This window comes from Lynx canadensis, chromosome D3, assembly GCF_007474595.2.
Source record: "Lynx canadensis isolate LIC74 chromosome D3, mLynCan4.pri.v2, whole genome shotgun sequence".
Taxonomy (NCBI): Eukaryota; Metazoa; Chordata; class Mammalia; order Carnivora; family Felidae; genus Lynx; species Lynx canadensis.
In genome coordinates, this window is record NC_044314.2 from 88640541 (window position 1) to 88662655 (window position 22115).

Sequence of the window (22115 nt, forward strand, 5' to 3'; positions counted from 1 at the left end):
CCCACCTCCGGGGGGTGGTCATGAGCTTGAAATGAGTTCATCCCGATTACACACTCAGCAAGGTGCCAGCGCCAGATGGAATCATCGCTCTGTGCAAGCGGCCACATGCCGTCTGCCCCACCCCAGCCCAGGAAGTCTCGGTATTAGCCTCAAGAGCGCTAACCGGATCGCGTGGAAAGAAAGGCCTTGATTTCAAAGAGTCCTGGTTTCCAGTGGAGCAGGGGCTGAACCAAAGGCACTCGCCTCCCGAGCCCCCGAGGGATGAATAACGGACGAGGCTCTTAGCTGAGGGAGAGGAACTCGTGGAGGAAGGGAAAAGAGAAGCAGTCGGCCGGAGACAAGACAGGGGCGCGGCAAGGACGGGAGAAAAAGAAAAATCTCTTGAGGAAGGGGAAGCCGTCGTGTTTGGCCACAGCTGCCAGGCGAGGGCGAGGGCGGAACCAGAGATCACGTCTGCTTTCTCCCTGCAGCCGCCGCTGACTGGGCACCTGCTCTGTGCTGGGCGCTCTGCTGGGCGCCGGGGACCCAGCAGCGTACGTGACAAAGCTCGCTGGCCTCGCACAACTCCCGTTCCAGCAGGCGAGCAAGACTGATAAACGATAAACGTAATCATTGGTAAATTGTATAACGCGTCAGACAAGTGCGGTCCCCTACGGTAGTCGCAGGCCACATGGGCTCCCGGGCGCCCGAGACGGGCTCAGCCCAAGCGAGGTGTGTCCTAAACATGCCGGGTTGCAAAGACTCAGTATGAAGGAGAGAACATAAACTGTCTCAATGTCTTTATATTGATGACACGTTGCGATGAAAACATTCAGATACTTTGGGTTAAATAAAATACACGATTAAAACGAACGTCACCTGTTTCTTTTCGCTCTTTATTGTATTTCTGACAGAGAGAAAGAGGCAGAGCGTGAGCAGGGGAGGGGGAGACACAGAATCCGAAGCAGGCTCCGAGCTGTCCGCACAGAGCCCGACGCGGGGCTCGAACCCACAAACCGTGAGGTCATGACCGCAGCCGAAGTCCGACACTTAACCGACTGAACCACCCGGGTGGGCCTCTTTTCACCTTTTAAAATATAGGCAGGGGCGCCTGGCCGGCTCAGTCAGAGGAGTGTGCAACTCTTGATCTCAGGGTTGGGAGTTCGAGCCCCACGCTGACTGTAGAGACTATTTAAAAATAAAATCTTTAAAAAAAACAAAAGCAGCTACTAAAAACTTTGAAATTGCAGATTTGTCTCCCGTTGCGTTTCTGTTGAACAGCACTGTGTTAAAGAACGATCTGTGCTTGGGGGTGGGGGGCTGGGGTAAGAGAGCAGCATAAGTGCCCCCAGTAAGGAGGGGGCAATGCATTTAAATGGGGTGGTTGGGAGGGCCTCTGTGAGAAGGTGGCATTTGAGCGAAGACTTAAAGGAGGTACAGGAAGGAGCCATGAGGATTTCTAAGGAAGGGCTTCCCAGCGGGAAGAGCCAGTGCAAAGGCCCTGAGGCAGAAGGGTTCCTGGATAGATTTTAATGAAAATGCCAGTTTCTCATACTGATGCAAATGACTTCTGAAGAGCGGTTTCTCGTCAGTGGGCAAAAATGCCCCTGCAATCTTGTAAGTATTCGTGGAGGTCCCCAGAACGCCCAGTCCTCCCCTGGGAGACTTAGCCCAGCCCCAAGCAATCCCGGCTTCCTGCAGAATCCCTCAACACTTTGCCAGTCTCCAGCCACCTTCCTTCTCTAAAAGCTGGCAGCTGCAAAGTACCTTTGCCCCTGGTTCTCAGGACTTGAGACAGTGCCTCTCTGCCAGGGGCTGATTCTCCAACACAAAACCACTTTCCAGGACAAAGGTGGAAGGAAGCGCGTGGGGAGAACCGGGCCAGCAGCCGTGAGCTAAGAACTCTGCTCCATTTCTGCTACCGCACAAGGGGACAGAAGCCTCCCGTAGTTCGCTGCCTGCTACAGACGAGAGGATGGCTCCTGACCAGGACAAGGCCCTAAAAGGGGGAGGCACGGGGCGCCTGCCTGGCTCAGTCCGTAGAGCATGGGAGTCTCGATCTCGGGGGTGTGGGTTCAAGCCCCACATCGGGCGTGGAGCCTACGTGGAAGATGTAAGTAAATAAGTAAACAAACAAACAAATAAGGCAAAACAGGAAATAACAAGTATTAAAGAAGATACGGAGAAAATGGGACCACCGTGCACGCTGCAGCCGCTATGGGGAAAAAAACGTAGTGGCTCCTCCAGAAAATTAAACCTGACCCAGCAACTCCCCTTCCCGGCCTATCCCCCGAGGAGCTGAGAGCTGGGGCTTGGAGGGACACTCGCCCACCCGTGTCCACGGCATCGAGAGCCAAGGGGTGGGAACGCTCCGAGCGTCCATCGACAGAGGAAGGACAAACGTGCAGTGGAAGATGATTCAGCCTTCAAAACAAGGGCAGCGCTGACCCCCGCTACGCCCGGGACGCAACTTGAGGACATTTGTGCCGCGTGATGAAAGGCGCCGGCCGCCCAAGGACAGATACGGGACGATCCCACGTGTGTGAGTCGCCCGGAGGAGTCGCGTCCACAGAGACGGCAAGGGGGGTGGTGGGCCCCGGGGGCTGGGGGAGGGGACCGGGGGGAGTCAGTGTTTCAGGGGCACGGAGTCTCCGATCAGGAGGGTGAGAAAGCCCTGGAGGTCGACGGAGGTGGCGCTGCACAGACACGTGAGCGTACTCACCTCCGAGGACCCCGCTTGATATCTACACGATGGTAAACGTCTGAGCCGCACAGGGATGGAAAAGGCAGGGCTTGTGGCCTAGAGCTTTGCCGAGCGTCCTAGGAGGCTGGCAGGAAACTGAGCTATAAAGAGGGACCCGAGAGTCGATCTTTGATCAAGAACTGGGGAGGGAGGTGCAGATAAGTTATGGTGGGAAGGGCTTGGAGCGGGGGGAGGCGGGGGGGGGTTCTCCGCAGCCTCCAGACGGGGGAGTGAGGGGCCGTGGGCCTCCCAACTGTCACCAAGCCCACCCTGGAGGGACCGCCTCCCTCCTGGGCCCGTCCTGGGCCAGAGAGGGAAGTCCCGCAAAGTGTGAGGGGGCAGCCCGCTAGCTCCCCTGAGCGACCGTCCCAGAAAGAGGACCCCGCCATGCAGGGGGGGCAGGAAGGGGACACGTGCCGGCGATGGGGGCTCGCTGCTTTCCAGGCATCCCCCCCCCAAGCCCGGGACGCCCCTCTAAGACCCGAGTGCCCCTCTGTAAGACGAGGCTGAGACCATGGATGCAGTCCCCCACAACGCATTGCTTCTAGATAATTTAAAAACAATAATAAAACCCGCTCGGTCTGCTTCTTTTCTTTTTTTAAGTTTATTTATTAATTTGAGAGAGAGAGGATCCCAAGTAAGCTCTGCCCTGTCAACGCAGAGCCTGATGCGGGGCTCGACCCCTGAGATCGTGAGCTGAGCCCAAATCAAGAGTTGGATGCTTAACCAACTGAGCCACCCAGGAGCCCCAAGCTTTTTCTTTTCTTTTCTTTTTTTTAGAGAGACAGAGAGCATGTGCGAGCGGGGGAGGAGCAGGAAGAGAGAGAGAGAGAGAGAGAGAGAGAGAGAGAGAGAGAATCTTAAGTAGGTTCCATGCTCAGCACAAAGCCCAACACAGGGCTCGATCCCACGACCCCGGGATCATGACCTGAGCTGAAATCAAGAGTCGGACGCTCAACCAACTGAGCCGCCCAGGCGTCCCTTCAGTCTGCTTATTATCACGGCGCAACAGTAACTCTAAGAAAGTCAGTGATAAAATATTGCCCCTGAAAAAAAAAACCCTGTAAGTTTTCTAAACCAGGAATTGTCAAACGACAAGCCAAATCTGACCCCCGGCCTGTTTTTGTAAATGAAGTTTTATTGGAACACAGCCAAGCCCATTCACTACATGTCATGCCTCAACGGCAGAGTTGAGTTGTGACAGAAACCCTATGGCCCAAAAAGCCTGCAATATTTACCTTCTGGCCCTTTGCAGAAAAAGCTTACCAATTCCCATGCTGAACAATTGCTACCTTACTGCTGAGTTTTAGTAATATCTGCGGAAGCTTCAAATTAGCATCCTTGTGTTACTTGCCCTTTACTTCTTTGTTTAAATTTATTTTGGGGAGAGAGAGAGAGAGACACAGAGCACATGCAGAGAGAGAGGGAGACACAGAATCCGCAGCAGGCTTCAGGCTCCGAGCTGTCCGCACAGAGCCCGACGCGGGGCTCGAACTCGTGAACCGTGCGATCGTGACCAGAGCCAAAGTCGGACACTTAACTGACTGAGCCACCCAGGAGCCCCAATTTGCCCTTTAATAAGTACGGTATTCTATACAGAATTTAGTCCAGAGAACTTCAGATGCCACACACACACACACACACACACACACACACACACACAATATTTTAATAAACATCTTTAAAATAGAAATGTATTCTTCTTTCTGTTTGTCTAAAACTAAAAAAGGAAGGTACCTGGCTAGCTCAGTCTGTGGAGCATGCAACTCTTTTTTTCTTTTCCAAATTTTTCTTTAAGTTCTACTTACTTGGGGCACCTAGGTTTTGGCTCAGGCCATGATCTCATGGTTTGCGAGTTCAATCCCCGCGTCGGGCTCTGTGCTGACGGCTCGGAGCCCGGAGCCTGCTTCGGATTCTGTGTCTCCTTCTCTCTCTGCCCCTCCCCTGCTTGCGTTCTCTCTCTCTCTCTCTCTCTCTCTCTAAAATAAACATTAAATTTTTTTTCAATTAAATCTTTAAAAAAAGAAAGAAACTAAAGAAGGAATCCGGAAAATAATTATTCTTACTGAAAATAATTGTCGCTTAAAGGGTGGGGTGCTAAAAAATGGTGCACTCAGGGGGCAATTGCTGACACGATCTTTGTGACAGTGAAATGGAACGTTAAACTTGCGTGTGACAGGCACCATTGGCCGCCTTCCCCAAACCCCTCTCCACCCCCCTCTCTGCTGAATGCAGAGTGCCCACCTTCTTCCGGGTGGCCGCAAGGCCCAAAAAGGGGGACCCCACGCCCCCCTAGGAGGGGACCCCGATTGTGCCGAGCCAGTCTGGAGAATACTACTCGCCTCGCTATGACTGGCTTAGAGACGGACACATGACCAAATTCTGGCCAATGAGACAAGAGGGTGGCGGGTGTTATCCCGTCTGGGTGGGACAGACGTCCGGGTGGGTGACCGTCATCTTGCCGTGTAGCAAATGCCGGAGCAGGGAGATGGCAAGAGCCTGGGTCCTCAGCGATACCCATCCTTGGCCACTGAGACTGAGAACCCCAAAGCGGCCCCGTCACAGGACTCTCCCCCTCCGGAAATAATAAATGCCTTGATTGTCCAGCTGTTTGGGTTGGTGCTTTCTAGTAGCAAAAAGCCAAAAGCATCTCAATGGATACAGATATGAAACCCTCCGGCAAGCAGCCAGCAGCCACAATCAACAGCGTTATTGATTGATTCGTTCGGGGAATGTTTACTGAGTGCCTTCTATGTGGCAGAACAATCCCGGGCACCGGAGAGCTCACGGGAGAGGTCCTTCCTCTCCTCGAGGTGCATTCCAGCGGGTGGGGGCAGACACAAAAGCAAGCCCACGAATGAGCAAACAGCATCATTTCGGACAACGCTAAAGGCTGAGAAAGAGACAGCATCGAGCAGTTTGATAGAGAGAGTGAGGGTGGGGCTTCTCCGAGAAGGTAAGATAGGAGGAAAGAACGGCATAAAGAAGAGCCAACCGCGTGGAGACCCAGGGAAAGGGTTCCAGGCAAGCGAGCACAGCAGGTGCAAAGGCCCTGAGGTGAGAGCGAACTTCGTGTGTCCAAGGACCTGAAACGCGCAACGTGAGGGTGGCGTGGTTGTGGTAGCAGCTTTCGGGGAAGTATCTGGAAGTGCACAAAAGGCCCGCAGTCCAAGTCTCCCTCTGCCCCCTCCTTCTCTCTCTCTCTCTCTCTCTCTCTCTCCCTGTCCCTCTTTCTTAGGGCTTTTGTTCCCAGGTCCAAAGCATATGAGCGCCGGTTTGTTACACTCTGGGTTGAGTTTTCAGGCTTCTCTTTTTAACTCAAGAGAACCACTTAACCTCTCACCGTCGGGGGGGCCTGACCCCACACCGGCTTGTTAAACGATCGCCAAGTTTTCGTGCTTCGGCCTGACTGAACAGCTCATTTGCACCCAGCCCCCGTCTGTTTGTCTGTCTCGCTGTCTGTCCTGCCGGAGCAACATTTTCTGCCCCGCCCAGAAAAGGGCAGCAACCTGCCCTCCTCTGCCCGGGGCCCGCTGAGGCACGGGGACACGTCCCGCGGCATCAGGGCAAGACGACGGTCACTGGGCAGCCAGGCACAGCCAGGCCAGTGTCGGGACAGAGAATCCTTTGGGACAGGAAAAGCCCGCCGCCTGCTTTAAAAATTCGCTCAACCGTAGAACAGCAAAGTTGCCTGTTTCTTCCCCGAGGGGGAGACTGTCCTTGGCCACCAGACTGTATGTCGGAGGCGGCTGGAACCTAGGTAGAAGCAGCTTCCAAAAATATGATCTAGTAAGCGAGGGTTGGCAACACCATTCCGGACACAACTGCCAGCAGCCGAAACTGCGTTTTGCCAGGGACAGGGTGGTGCCGGCGGGGGGAGCGGGGGGAGGAGAGAGAGGCCCGGGCGGGGGGGGGGGGGAGGGGAGGGGGGGGGGGGGAGGGGGGGAGGGGAGGGGGCCGGGGCAGCGGGGGGGGGGGGGGACCGCTGGACACTCACAGGGCCGTCGGTTGAACTGTGTCTACTGAGCATTTCTTACGGGCAAGGGGGACACGGGGCCCATGAGCCGCGGCCTCGTACAGGTTCCAGACCCGTAGGGACAAAGATATTACTCTCACACCGGTGAGTCTATACTGGCACCTAAGAAAAACGCTCTCAGGGAAAGGAGTCTGCTTCAGTGAGGGTGTATTACAGAGGTGACAGAGTGGCCCTTTGTCAAAGCAAGCAGGATCGAATTACTTCCTGCCTAAACCCCGTCCTGGCTTCCCGTCGGTGCCCGTTGCCCGGGGAATAAAGCCTCCAGCCCTCCCTGGGGCCCACAAGGCCCTGGGCCTGGGCCACCTCCCTCCTCCACCTCTCGCCGCCCCTCACTCCCTGAGCTGCAGCCACCCTAAGCCTCTTGTGGATCTTCTGATGTGTCCGGCTTGCACCCACCACAGGACCTTGGCACGTGCTGGGCTCACCGCTTCAAACACTCATCACTGGTCTCCACAGCAGCTCCTTCGAGGTCCAGCTCCAATGTCACCTCCTCAGAGAGGCTTCCCCTGGCCGGCGCATCTAAAGAAACACTCCTTATCACGTCGTCCTGTTTTATTTCCGCGACACCCGGATATTGTCCGGCCTGATTCTGTCTGTCTCCTTCACCAGTATGCCCGTCCTCACGCCAGGGCCCACAGCACGCGAGGGGTGTGATGGTCTGTGGAATGAATGGATGAGTGAGTGAGTGAGTGAGTGAATAGGGGACCTGACCCCAGCGGGAGAGGTCAGGGAAGGCTTTCTGGGTCGCCCTCTGATAGACAAGGAGGAACCGGGCTGTTAACCTCAAATCTGGCTGAACACCAGAATCCCGGGGGCTCTCAGGCATGCCGAGCAAGGTCCAGGGATCTGTGTTTTCACATGCCTTCCAGAGGCTTCTGATGAACACTCCAGATTGGCCATGGGAGGGGGGAGAAGGATCTTCCAGAAGCCCAAATGTCAGGAGGGACTCCCACGCTGACCTATTCTCCAGCTCCTTCTCACTGAGACGAGCCCAAGGCTGTCTCCCTTTCCACCCTCTCCTTGAGGCGGCTGAGATCTAAGGCGGCCGGGCACCTGATTTTGCACTTGGTGTTGGCTCCCAAGTGCCCCCGCCCCGAGCCGCGGTTAGTGCAATCCGGCTCCGTGGGAAAAGTGCATTTTACTTCCAGCCCCCCTGTCCCGGCCCTGCCCCCGCACCGGGGAGGGAGAAAGTCGTCAGGTAGGAAGGTGTTCATTTCGGCAACGTGTTTACCACCGCGTGGGACTCCAGCTCCTGAAACTCAACCCTCAGGAGCCTCCACGGAAAGAAACAAGACACCCGCACCCTCTGAGCTTTGCTGAGTGAGCTCTTTTTCTCCTCCTTCTCCTTCCACGGCCCCTCCCCATCGAATCTAAGATTTCTCCTGCACCGATAGGTCTTGAATTCTTTGATTTCTCTCCATCTGCGCTGGTTTCAGAATTGGGTCTTCCCCCCCCCCCCCCCCCGCCCCCAGCAGCACCCGCCCTGCCCTGACCTTGACTACCCACTTCCGGCCCCCAGAGACACGGAATAACTTCTGTTGTGACACATCAGCTCTAGCTGGACAGCCAGATGCCCCCTGAAACTCAGGTGCCTCCAAAGCTCAAAGGGACAGCGGCAAACGGTAACCGGAGGCTAATTCTTAATCTCCCCGCGCTATATTCCCTTCCGCCCACCTGCCCCAATGGCTGATATCCTACCAGTTTCTGATTGAAGAAGAATCTGGGGGGAAGGTCAGCACTTTTGCTGTCTTCCTGTTGGCACGTTTCATGTTCCTTGGAATTTCTGAAAAACAAAGAACTGAAGTGAGAGTTTTCCCCAGCACAGGACTGACAAGAGGAACTGAGTTCGAGTGAAACAAAACACAAACTCTCATCTTCCTGCAGAACAGTAACTCAGACGCTGTTCCGGGCAAACACCCTCTCCTTTAAGAAAGCACCTTTTGGGACGCCCCTGGGGGCTCGGTCAGTGAAGCATCCCACTTTGGCTCAGGTCGCAATGTCACGGTTCGTGGGTTCGAGCCCCGCGTCGGGCTCTGTGCTGACAGCTCGGATTCTGTGCTGTCTGTTGGTCTCTCTCTGCCCCTCCCCCACTCATGCTCTCTCTGTCTCTCAAAAATAAATAAACACTAAAAACAAACAAAAGAAAAAAGAAAAAAAGAAAGCCAGCACCTTTCAGGCCAAGAACACAAGCTCTCCAAACCCTGTGAGGAAAGGTCAACTTTGCAGGTCGTCTGAATACGAGCCCTGTACAATCCCTATGGTAATGTTACATCTCAAAGCCTCAAGGAAAGCTTCTGGAAAGCCACGGAAGAACCTGGTAGTAGACGTTGCCTTCGAGGGGGGCGGCCAGGGCAGAGCAACACTTATTTTCTGCCCCGACCTGTTTATACTTGCGTGGCTTTAACTCGTATCTCTGGAGTCTGTGGCAGTTCTCCAGAAAAAGCAGAGCCCGTTTTGTATGACAGGACATAGTCAACAGGGTGAAAAGGCAACCTCACAGAATGGAAGAAAATGTTTGCAAGTCGTGTGTCAGATAAGGGGTTAATATCTAGAATAGATACAAAGCTCCTGCAACTCAACAACAACAAATCAAAGAACCCGGTCAAAAAATGAACAAAGGACTTGAGTAGGAATTTCTCCAAAAATGATGTACAAGTGGGTCGACGAGCGCATGGAAGGATTCTCCGTATCGCTAGTTATCGGCGAAATGCCGATCAGTGAGATCTGACCTCACACCCATCAGGATGGCTACCACCCAAAAGACAGCAAACAACCAGCACGGGCAAGGGCGTGGAGAAATCAGGAATCCAGCAATCCCACTTCTAGGTGTACACCCCGAAGAACTCAAAGCAGGCTCTCAAAGAAATAGTCACACACGCGTGTTCACAGCAACGCTAGTCACAATAGCTGAGAGGTGGGAGCGACCCCAGCGCCCGCTGACGGACGAATGGCTCAACACGATGTGTTCCAGCCATACGGTGGAATATTATCCCGCCTTAGAAATTTGGAATGGGGCGCCCGGGGGGGGGGGGCTCAGTCGGTTAAGCGTCCGACTTCGGCCCAGGTCACGATCTCGCGGTTCACGGGTTCGAGCCCCGCTAGCGCTCTGTCTCTCTCTCTCTCTCCGAAATAAATAAAACATTTTTTAAAAGTTGGGAATAAAATTCCGTCACCTCCTACAACAGGAACGAACCTCGAGAACATTATGCTAAGTGAAATAGGGCAGTCACAAAAGTCAAATACGGATTCCCGTTACGGGAGCGGTCAGATTTACAGTCTGGGGGGCGGGGGGGCGCCAGGGTCTGGGGGAGCGGGAGCGAGAAGTTCATGCTTAATGAGCTTCTGTTTTCCAAGATGAAAAAGTTCTAGATAGCCTTAACCCTGCACCTTCTAGCTGTGCTCGCTTCTAATGAACAGGATGTGGCGGAGGCGATGAGGTCCGCCTGGCTCTCAGGGGCTGCTCGCTCTCGGACCCCAGACCAAGTGCCGATGCTCTGCGCTGTGTTCTAGCAACAACCGCCAGCGAGGACCCAGCCCAAACCAGCACCAACTGCCAGCCGTGCGAGGGAGGGAGCTGCTTGATTTCCGCAGCCACTTCTGACCCAAGCACCTGACAAAGCTGCGCAGGGACCGCCCTGCTGAGCCCGGTCACCCCCAGAGCCGAGCCACACAATCGTCGGACGGCGTGATTCCCTGCCCCTAAGTCCGGAACGGTTTATTAAGCAGCGACAGATAACTAAGCAATCCTGCTGAATCATTTTCATTATGTCTGTCTATTAGGTATGCTTTTAATACCTCATAAATAGAATTAAAGGGCCATCTTTTACGGGGGCGCCTGGTTGGTTCCGTCGGTCAAGCATCCGACTCTTGATTTTGGCTCAGGGCACGATCTCAGTGTTTGTGAGTTCGAGCCCCGCGTTGGGCTCCAGACCTGACAGCTCAGCGCTGAGCCTGTTGGGACTCCCTCCCTCCCTCTCTGCCCCTCTCCCACGCATGCTCTCTCTCTCTCTCTCTTCCAAAATGAAATAAATAAACTTAAAAAAAGATCCGCGTTTAAAAATATAATTTAAAGGATAAGTAAAGCCCTACGGCTGCTGTTCAAGTCTAAAGATTTGCACAAAAGCTCAAAAAAAAATTCTAGATCAGTTTTTGCCCCTGCATCTCAAGGAAATACTTTCAGATTTTTTTTTCCTGATTGTGAAATATCTTAAAAGTATACTATATAGTATAGCATCATGCACACCGGGTACCTAGCACCCAGACCTAATAAGTCTTCCTATTGTGACGTATTTCTTTCTGCTTGTTTTTTTTTTTTTTTGAAAATGGTACCCCCCAAAAAAAGACGTAAATTTACCATCTTAACTGTTTTTCAGCGCGCAGTTCAGTGATGTTAAGTACATTCACGTGGCTGGACACAGAGGTCCAGAACTTCTGCATCTCACAAAAGTAAAGCTCTGTCCCCATAAACAACATCCCCCGCTTCCTCCCTTCCCCAGCCCCTGGCAACCGCCACCCTGCTTTCTGTTTCAATGAGTTCGGCTACTTTAGACACTTCATATAAGTGGAATCAGAGGGTGGTTGCCTTTGGTGATTGGCTTCTTTCTTTCTTTCAATTGAGGTGAAACGACAAAAAAGTAACATTTTCCTACGAACAGTTCGGGGGCATCCAGTCCTTCCACGACTCTGTGCAGCCCCATTTCTGTCTATTTCCGAGACTTTTCATCACCCCAGATCAAACCCCGCCCCCATTAACGTTACTGCCTGCTCCACCCCCACCCCCTCCCCCACCCCACCCCACCCCAGACCCTGGCACCCACCAGGCTACTTCCTGTCCCGATGGATTTGCCGATTCTGGACATTTCATATAAATTAGATCAGGCATCATGTGGCCGTACTGTCTCTGCTCGTTTGGGAAATGCAATATCGGGGCGCCCGGCTGGCTGCGCGGTAGAGCAGGTGACTCCTGATCTGGGGGTCCTGAGTGCGAGCTCCACATCGGGTATGGAGATTACTTAAAAATAAGACCTTAAAAAAAATACATTATTACTGACTGACGCCTCTGTCCAGTACCATGCCCGTTATTCGAATAACTAATAAAGAATTTTTTGAAATGAAGAACTGTATTTCAGGATGATAACAAGACTCAAACTTGTAGGGACGCCTGGGTGGCTCGGTCGGTTAAGTATCCAGCTCTTGATTTGGGCTCAGGTCCTGATCTCGCGGTTGGGGAGTTCGAGCCCCACGTCAGGCACTGACGGTGCGGAGCCTGCTTGGGATTCTCTCTCCCCCTCTCTCTGCCCCTCTCCTGCTCATATGCTCTCTCTCTCTCTCTCTCTCGCATTAAATAAATAAAAACTTTAAAAAAAAAGGCTTGAAGTTGTAGTAAGAATGTCTCCCCAAGTTGGAACCAATTATTGTTATCCACTTGGTACTTATTTCACAGACTTTAATTGAGCGCCTACTATCGCCAAGCCCTGTTTGTGGCCCCGGAGATACGGCAACGAAAAGGCAGGTGAGGCTCCTGCTTTTATTTTTATTTTTTAAGTTTATTTACCGATTTTGAGAAAGTGAGAGCACACACAGGCAGGGGAGGGGCAGAGAGAGAGAGAAAGAGAATCCCAAGCAGGCTCCGGACTCTCAGGGCAGGGCCCAGGGCAGGGCTCAAAACCGAAAACCATGAGATCGTGACCTCGGCGGAAGTCAAGGTTGGAGACTGAAGCGACCGAGCCCCCCAGGCACCCTGAGGCCCTTGCTTTTAAAGAACGGTGGAGGGGCACCTGGTTGGCTCAGTAGGTAGAGCGTGCAATTCTTACAAAAAAAAAAATTTTTTTTTAATGTTTATTTATTTTTGGGAGAGAAAGAGACACGGAGCTTGAATGGGAGAGAGGCAGAGAGAGAGGGGGACACGGAATCCGAAGCAGGCTCCAGGCTCCGAGCCGTCAGCACAGAGCCCGATGTGGGGCTCGAACCCGCCAACCGTGAGATCATGACCTGAGCCGAAGTCGGACGCTTAACAGACAGCCACCCAGGCACCCCGAGCGTGCAATTCTTGATCCCAGGGTCGGGAGTTCAAGCCTCATGTTGGATGTTAGAAATTACTTAAAAAAATAAAATCTTAGGGGCACCTGGGTGGCTCGGTTGGTTAAATGTCTGACTCTTGACTTCGGCTCGGATCGCGATCCCAGGGTCCTGAGACTGAACCCCACGTCCAGCTCTGCGCTGACAGCATGGAACCTGCTCGGGATTCTCTCTCTCCCTTTCTCTCTGCCCCTTCCCTGCTTCTGCTCTCCCTCTCAAAATAAATAAACATTTAAAACAAAATGTCTATCATCAGCCGAACGGAGAAAGAGAAGGCCGCGGTCCACAGCGGGGAATAGGGTTCCGGCGTCCCAAGGCAGAAGCGGGGACGCACACACCAGGCCTCCGATGCACCAGGCAGGCCTGACCCCCGAGGAGGGAAGCCAGACGCAGCGGGCCACCCAGCCCTGCCTCCACGCACGTCAAGCGTCCAGACCAGGTTCATCCACAGAGACGGAAAGCACAACGGGGCGGCTGGGTGGCCCTGGCGGGAAGCGTCCGGCTTCAGCTCAGGTCATGATCTGGCGGTTCGAGCCCCGGGTCGGGCCCTGCGCCGACCGCTCAGAGCCTGGAGCCGGCTTCTGATTCTGTGACTCCCTCTCCCTCTGCTCCTACCCCACTCACACGCTCTCTGAAAAATAAATAAACATTAAAAAAAAATTTTTTTTTTTTTAAAAGAAAGCCCAGGCTGGGGCTGCCAGGAGCCGGGGGAGAGACAGCAGAGGTGACCCCTTGGCGGGTACGAAGTTTCCTTTCCGAGTGACGAAATGTTCCGGAGCCAGAGAGAGGCGATGGTTGCACAATGTCGTGAACGGATGAAACCCCGCTGGGTTGTGCGCTCCACCGCGGTTGAAACGGCGCTTTGTATGTCCCGTGAATGTCACCCCAAGGTTAAGAAGGGGGGGATACCACTCTGCTGGGGGACGCGAATAACGGCGAGGCTGTGGGGGGTGGGGGGTGGGGGTGGGAGGGGGTGGGCAGCGTGTATGGAAACGCCCTGTACCTCCCGTCAAACTTTGCTGGGAGCCTGAAACTGCTCTAAAAAATAAGGGCTATTAACAAAACAAAAACAAAAACAAAAAGAAAACAAAAAGCAGGAGGAAATGCGGTGAGGAAGGGAGGAAGGGAGACGGGCCTTGCTCACCCTCTTTCTGGGGTGTTCGGCCGCCTCCTTGCGCCCCCTTGTGGCTCAGGTCGCGATCTTGCGGTTGGTGAGTTCGAGCCCCGCTTAGGGCTCTCAGCGCACAGCCTGCTTCAGACCCTGTGTCCCCTTCTCTCTCTGCCCCTCCCCAGCTTGCGCCCTTTCAAACATAAATAAAACATTAAAATAATAGTAACAATAAATAAATAAAAATCTGGGGCGCCTGGGTGGCTCAGTGAGTTAGGCGTCCAACTTTGGCTCAGGTCACGATCTCATGGCTGGTGAGTTTGAGCCACAGGTCGGGCTCCCTGCTGTCAGCGTGGAGCCCGCTTCGGCTCCTCTGTCCCCCCTCTCTCTCTGCCTCTCCCCTGTTTGATCGCTCTCTCCCTCTCTCTCTCTCAAAAAGAAATAAACGCCTTAAAAAATACAAATACAAATCTTCCCACATGAAAGGCTCTGTGACCACTCTCAGGTTCTCCACCTATTACCTAAACTCTGTTCCACGTCTTGCCTCCGCACGTGTATTTTTCCCCCCACTTGGAGCATTTTTAAGCGTACGGTTCACGGCACGAAGGACACGCCCACTGTTGTGCGGCCTCACCTCCGTGCGTCTCCAGAGTTCTTTCATCTTCCCGAACTCAGACTCTGTCCCCATGAAACACTGACTCCCCAGTCCCCCCCCCCACCCCGCCCCCCGCCCGCCCCTAGTGCCCACCATCCTGCTTTCTGTCCCTGTGAATGTGACTCCTCTGGGGACCTCATGTACGTGGAATCAGCCAGTAGCTGCCCCTTGTCACTGGCATATTTCACCTAGCGTGATGCCCTCCGGATCCGTCCATGTTGTAGCAGGTGTCGGAGTCCCCTTCCCCTTGGTGGCTGTTTCCTATTCCGTCGCATGGGTAGATGAGGTTTTGCTGCTCTGTTCATCCCTTGATAGAAGTCTGGGCTGTTGCCGCCTTTTGGCTGCTGGAACAGTGCTGGTGTAAACACGGGCGTACCATAATTATCTTTAAGTGTTACACAGTTTAGCTGAAGTCAAGGGTCCTGCGTAGCCATGGCTGCAGAAATCTTGGGTCCCCAGAGCAGATCAGTCGAGCAGTCGCTGCGGATGAGGGCCAGGTGACAGCCCTTCACTGCTTCAGGCAAATGAACACGCCGTACCTGAAAACTAAGTCTCACTGAGAAACATCACACGTTTTCTTTGAAAGTGACACCCGGGTACCCTTATAGTTGGTCAATATCCATATCCGATCTTGCCTCTGCTTCTCCATCCACCGTAGCTAATAATTAGCACACAGTTCAACACCTAATGACAGGTGAGGCAATCAACATAAACATCCAACGCCCTCCTGAAGGCCAAAGTCCCCAAATGATCCACAAAGGGCTTCGAGAAACGTTTTTCGCCTCGAGAGTGGATTTTGTCGCGTGAAATCGTGAATGAGGTCCTTCTTACGTTGGGGGAAACTTAGAATAGTGTCTGAATTAAAGCTGTTCTAAGATCCCATCATTCACCAAGCCAGGATCAAAGTTCGAGAAGCCCCGTGCTGGCTCACATGTGGCGAACCAGGCGCTCTTGGCAATCGGTGGCAGGAGTGCACATTTCTGTCACCTCTTTGCAGGGGGATTCGGCAAAGCCTGTGTAAATTTAAAACGTATATGCCCTTTGACCCAGCAAGTTGCCTTGAGAAGTTGGTTTTTCAGATATACATGCACAGGCGGGCAGAGATCTGTGCTAACAAGTCTTTGTCGCAGTGTTGATAGAACCAAAGTATCGGAAACAACATGAACGTCCAACAACAGGGGATTGCTTAACTAAATTACGGCTCGTCTACACTGGCACCCATCCAGCAGAACCTTCTGTGATCATGGACTCGTCTCTGTCTGTGCTGTCCAGTATATTAGCCCAAACCCAACCTTTCTACTGGACACTTGAAATGTGGCTGGTGCAATTGAGGAACTCATTTTGTTAAATTTTAACTAATATAAAGGTAAATAGGGGCGCCCGGGTGGCTCAGTCGGTTCAGCGTCCGACTTCGGCTCAGGTCATGATCTCGTGGCCCGTGGGTTCGAGCCCCGCGTCGGGCTCTGTGCTGACAGCTCGGTCTGGAGCCTGCTTCGGATTCTGTGTCTCCCTCTCTCTCTTCCCCTCCCCTGCTTGTGCTCTCTCTCTCTCAAAAATAAATAAATAAACATTTAAAAAAATCAGAAAGAAAGAAAGGAAGGAAGGAAGGAAGGAAGGAAGGAAGGAAGGAAAGAAAGAAAGAAAGAAAGAAAGAAAGAAAGAAAGAAAGAAAGAAAGAAAAAGGAGCACCTGGGTGGCTCAGTCAGTTAAGCATCCAACTTTGACTTGGGCCATGATCTCATGGTTTGTGGGTTTGAGCCCCATGTCGGGCTCTGCGCCGACAGCATGGAGCCTGCTTCGGATCCTCTGTCTCCCTCTCTCTCTGCCCCTCCCCTGAGCTCGCGCTCTTTCTCTCTCTCTCAAAAATAAATAAACATTTTTAAAATTTTTTAAAAATATTTTTTATTTTGTATTTTTAAAAGCATCCTCATTACTCATCAAAGGCCTTTGATCATAAAACCCCATCACTTTACTAATTGTTCAGACCCATGCAGACTTGTCTCAAGGCAGAAAATAATATTTGGCTCTCTCTGCTAGTTCTACACCTAACACAAGAACCCGGTCCTTAATCTTGTTTTCTTTTCAAGCGAATAAGAAGACTCAGTTGGGGTCATTTAAGCATTTTTAGAGCCGTCGTATTTAGGGGAAGTACAAAATGAGGAGTGCATGAGAAACTACATCTCGCACCTAATAAATACGGCAGCGTCCTGGGCAGACGCACAAAGTGATCTCCCCAGAACTTTTCTTCCCTTCAGCCTCGACTCAGCATGGGGGTGCCGTAAATCATTTATTCCCAAACTTTCAGGATTCTCTTGTGGCCAGGAAATCCTTGGGGCAAAAATGTCTAATCTGTTGTCAAGTATTGTTTTTTAATGAAAGAAAAACAAGACGGGGGCGGGGGGGGGGGGTTAGACGGTTTTACTTCGGATGCCACAACCAAATACTAAATATTCCACATTGTATCTTAAAATGTACCCACCTTTGGGGTGCGGGGCTGGCCTAGTGTGTAGAGTATATAGCTCTTGAACTCAGGGTTGTGAGTTTGAGCCCCACATGAGACATAGAGATTACTTAAAAATAAAATCTGAAAATAAATAAATAAACATTTTAGTAGCTACACAAGGTGACACAAAGTGATGCTCACCTCAAGTCTGAAGTAGGGAATTGTATCTAATGTGGGTAACTTTTACTGTTTTTATTTAATTTTTTTATTTATTTATTTGTTGGTTTATTTATTTCTTTCTTTATTTATTTTAGGATTTTATTTTTAAGTAATCTGTACACCCAACATGGAGTTCGAACCCACAACCCTGAGATCAAGAGTCACACATTCCACTGACTGAGCCAGCCTGGCCCCCCTCCTCAATCCTAAAATTCTCAAAGTCAAGTTTTCATATATTGGATACAGTGTACTTTTTTAAAATTTTTTTTTCAACGTTTTTTATTTATTTTTGGGACAGAGCGAGACAGAGCATGAACGGGGGAGGGGCAGAGAGAGAGGGAGACACAGAATCGGAAGCAGGCTCCAGGCTCCGGGCCGGCAGCCCAGAGCCCGATGCGGGGCTCGAACCCACGGACCGTGAGATCATGACCTGGCTGAAGTCGGACGCTTAACCGACTGCGCCACCCAGGCGCCCCACAGTGTACTTTTTTAGACGCTCAAGCAACGTAGCAGGCCTTAAAGACCCCAGCAACTGGGTCTATCGAATCTCATTGACAATATGACCCTGGAAAGAAAGAAAAATGAATTCTGATGACGTCCTACGTGAAATACATAACGTAAAAATCATTAGGTATCAAACCAGGTTTTCTTTAAACAGAAGCAATGATCGTTGGGAATTTGTAACGTCTCTTCGAAAGAAAATACTGAAGACCAAGGCAATATGAAATTGATTTCATTGATTTTGAACAAGGCCAGATAATAATCGATCAGGGGCTCAATACGGGGATGGCGTCTACCTCCAAGATGATTCCAGTGGCCCCCACCTCCTGGTGTTTATACCCTGTGCTGTCCCCTTCCACAGTGGGCAGGGCCGACCTGTGTAACCAATAGGATATTGTAGAAATGTAGGTGTGTGACTTCCAAGGCTAGATCATAAAAGACAGCGCCTCCTCCACTATTTGCTTGAATGACTCACTCTGGGGAAGGCCAGCAGCCATGTTGGCTTACCAAGCCTTCATGTAAGACCGGCAACATCATCAGAGACTCAAACCAGATCCACTGGTCTGACTCGAATTCGGCTCAGGTCATGATCTCACGGTTCGCGGGATCACGAACTGAGTCGGGTTCCATGCTGGCAGTGCAGAGCCTGCTTGGAATTCCCTCTCTCCCTCCCTCTCTCTCTCCTCTCCCCCACTCATGGCTTTCTCTAAACAAACAAACAAACAAACATTTTTTTAAAAAGCAACTTAGGAAGGTCTTCCTCAAGGCAGTCACACACATTGCAGCACAGACTATTGTCATATGGGCTTAAAGGAAATACTGACCCTTCCACATTGGTTCACCCAGACTCTGGGGTCCACCTCCCTGCTCCCTCCTGCCTACATCTGAATTGGCCACTCCCCTGCCATAGTTCCACTCTTCATTCCATAGAGCTCGGGTTTTCAACACATTTTAAGATTCATTTGATGGTTTGTAAATATGTCCTGTTTATTTTTTTAAAGATTTTAATTTGTTTAATGTTTATTTATTTGGGGGAGGGTGGAGAGAATGAGCAGGAGAGGGGCAGAGAGAGAGAGGGAGAGAGAGAATCCCAAGCAGGCTTCAGATTGTCAGCGTGGAGTCCCACACGGGACTCGATCTCACAAATAGTGAGATCATCACCTGAGCCAAAATCAAGAGTCAGACGCTGAAACAACTAAGCCACCCAAGCACCCCAAGATTTTATTTTTAAAGTAATCTCTACACCCAACATGGGGCTCGAACTTCCAACCCTGAGATCAAGAGTATCACGCTCCACCAACTGGGCCAGCCAGGTGCCCCAATATGTCCTGTTTACTATAACCATCTCTGAGAGATAAATGTGTCCTAATCGTTGTTTATATTCCAACCACAAGAGGAAGAAACACAATAAGAACAACTAAAAATCTTAAAAATAGATTCTACAGTTTCAACAACAATAAAATGAATGAACAGATAGTCCTATTCTGGGCAATGAAGGCACGTCTGCCATGGGGACATCCAGGAAAGATTTTGTTTTGTTTTGTTTTGTTTCTAATAAGAGTCACAGGAACGAGATGTGTCACTTTTTCTTCCTGTGGACATTGTCTGATCTGTATGTGATGTCCGGAACCGCTCAGCCATCTTGCTGACGACCCGAGAAAAAAAGGCAACACAGAGGAGGCCAGAGTCCTGTCTCTGAGTGTCTTGTTATAAAGATGATGTATTTCCCTAAGGTTTAGACCAGCTGGTTGAGTTTTCTATTATAGGAAACATTCTGATACAGTAGGGGCTCAATAAAGTTTTAATTGAGTAGATACCAACAGTTGCTAAAAATAGGATTCCCAATAGTAACTGGTAGAGGGGGAACCTTGAGTGGCTCAGTGGGTTGAGCCATCCAACTCTTGGTTTTGGACCAGGTCATGATCTCAGGGTTCATGGGTTCAAGCCCCACATCAGGCTCTGTGCTGACAGTGCAGAACCTGCTTGGTATTTTCTCACTCCGCCCCCCCCCCCATGCCCCTCCCCTACTCACTCTTTCTCTCTCAAAGTAAATAAACTTAAGAAAATAAAATAATAGGGGTGCCTGGGTGGCTCAGTCGGTTAAGCACCAGACTTCAGCTCAGGTCATGATCTCGCATTTCGTGGGTTCAAGCCCCACATCGGACTCTGTGCCGACAGCTCAGAGCCTGCAGCCTGCTTCGGATTCTGTGTCTCCCTCTCTTTCTCTGCCCCTCTCCCGCTTGCACTCTGTCTCTCTCTCAAAAATAAATAAACCTTAAAAAATTTTTTTTTCATAAAATAATTTAAAAAATGTTTTAAATACATTTGAACTGCCTTAATACAATTCTTTGGTACCAGTTTGATTAAAAGGTATTCCACCGATTAACTGACAGCAACAGTTTACAACAGTGGTTCCCAACCCTGGCTTCACTTTTAGATCCACTAGGAGAGGGTTGTTTTGTTTTGTTTTGTTTTTTGTTTTTTTAAAGCTGATGCCTGGGCCCCCTTCCAGACCAAGCATTTAGTGTATCTGTTGAAAGCCCTCCGGCCCCATCTCTCCACTCGCTTACTGCAATCCAGCCATGCTGGTCTCTCTGTTCCTCAGATATGCCAAACCCTGCCAATACCGGGGCTCCTGAACTACCTTGTGCTGCCCCGCCTTCTGCAAAGCTGCCTCCACTCATCTTTCAGGTCTCACTTAAGGAGTCTCCTCCCGGAAAGCCTCTCCTAACCATCAGATCAGAAGTAGGATCCCAAACTTCTCCCATTCAATCCGATCATCTCTGCGGCTGTGTGTGATTATTTATTCTCAAATAAAGCAACAATTTATCTTATTTAAATTTAAATGTATCTTATTTAAAGGTAAATAATGTGCTTTATCTCGTTTGAATAAAGAACTTCAATACAAAACTAGAAAGAGCTAGATTTCAGGGACTTCAGATGATGTCCAGTCAGGACAGTCAAGGAAGCCTTTGTGCAACCAACCTTTGAAGCAGGCCTGGACGGATACGATTTGATTTGTTGAGGTCGGGGTTGGTGGTATTTTAGAAACAAGGAGCAGCTTGAGTGGAGAAAGGCGGAAAATGACAGGAAGCATATGGAGAAAAGAAAGTGGCCAGCAGATAAGGGAAGCAGGGAAGAGAGCATTTTGAGGGATTATATCTGATGAGATGGAGTCAGAAATAGAGGGCCCACACTGAATAATGGCTACATTAGATGTTGCGGAGTAATTCCAAGTGGGGTGGAAAAGGAAGTGGCTGTAGGACTGGAAGAAAAAGGAGAACGTATAAGGCATTGGGGCGGGGGTGGGTGGGTGAAGGGGGTGGGGGGACGGAAAGGGTGAGACGGTTAAAAGCCTCACCAGGGAGAAAGGCAAAAACATAAATTGCTTGGTCAACCACAACCGCTTGGAGGCGCTGCGGGCCTCACGACTAAACCGAAGGCTGTCCTAGGGTTCCCTCTTCCGGCAGAAATAAGCACTGCACACTGAGATGGGGGATCATTGAAAGGCACTTGCCAGTCTCTAAACAGCATACCTCTGCGAGGGTCATATTTATAACTTGGCGAGGATTTTGTTGTGCTTGCAGACAAAACATGAAAAGGAACACTACTTTAAAATAAATGGGAGCCAGGGCGCCTGGGTGGCTCAGTCGGTGGAGCGTCCGACTTCAGCTCAGGTCATGATCTCACAGTCTGAGTTGGAGCCCCGCCTCCGCCTCTGTGCTGACAGCTCCGAGCCTGAGGCCTGCCTCGGATTCCGTGTCTCCCTCTCTCTCTGCCCGTCCCCCGCTCATGCTCTGTCTCTGTCTCAAAAATCAAAACATTAAAAAAAATAAATGAGATCCATGTGCTTTTCTTCTAGTTTATTCTAGACTTGCAACTGTATCTATGTAGGTGAATCCTTCCATAGCATTAATCCATGTGTGAAAGCAAAATTCGGGGTGCTTTGACCTATTACATCACTCGGTGAAACTGAACAAGTCTATTATCTCTGTTCTTTAACTCGACTCAGGACGCCTAAATGGCAGAAACACATCTTATTCATCACTGTGTCACTACAGTTCTGGATTTGTTGGCGGGGCCTGTAAATGTTCCACTAGGGATTGTGCTGGCTAGGTGGTTTTATTCCTGAGAAAATGAAATAAAAGGCATTTTTCCTTCATACAAAATGAAAAGATATTAGAACTCTGTCAAAACTATAAAAGATGTAAAGTGTGAACGCAAGGTGCAGGAGACTGCAAACCAGTACGGTACTCTTTGTGGCAGGGGATATTAAAAATTAGCGGTTGCCTGTATGTGTATAGAGAAACTCTGAAAGTTCATGGGGAGCGGGGGAAGATGGGGGGTGGAGAA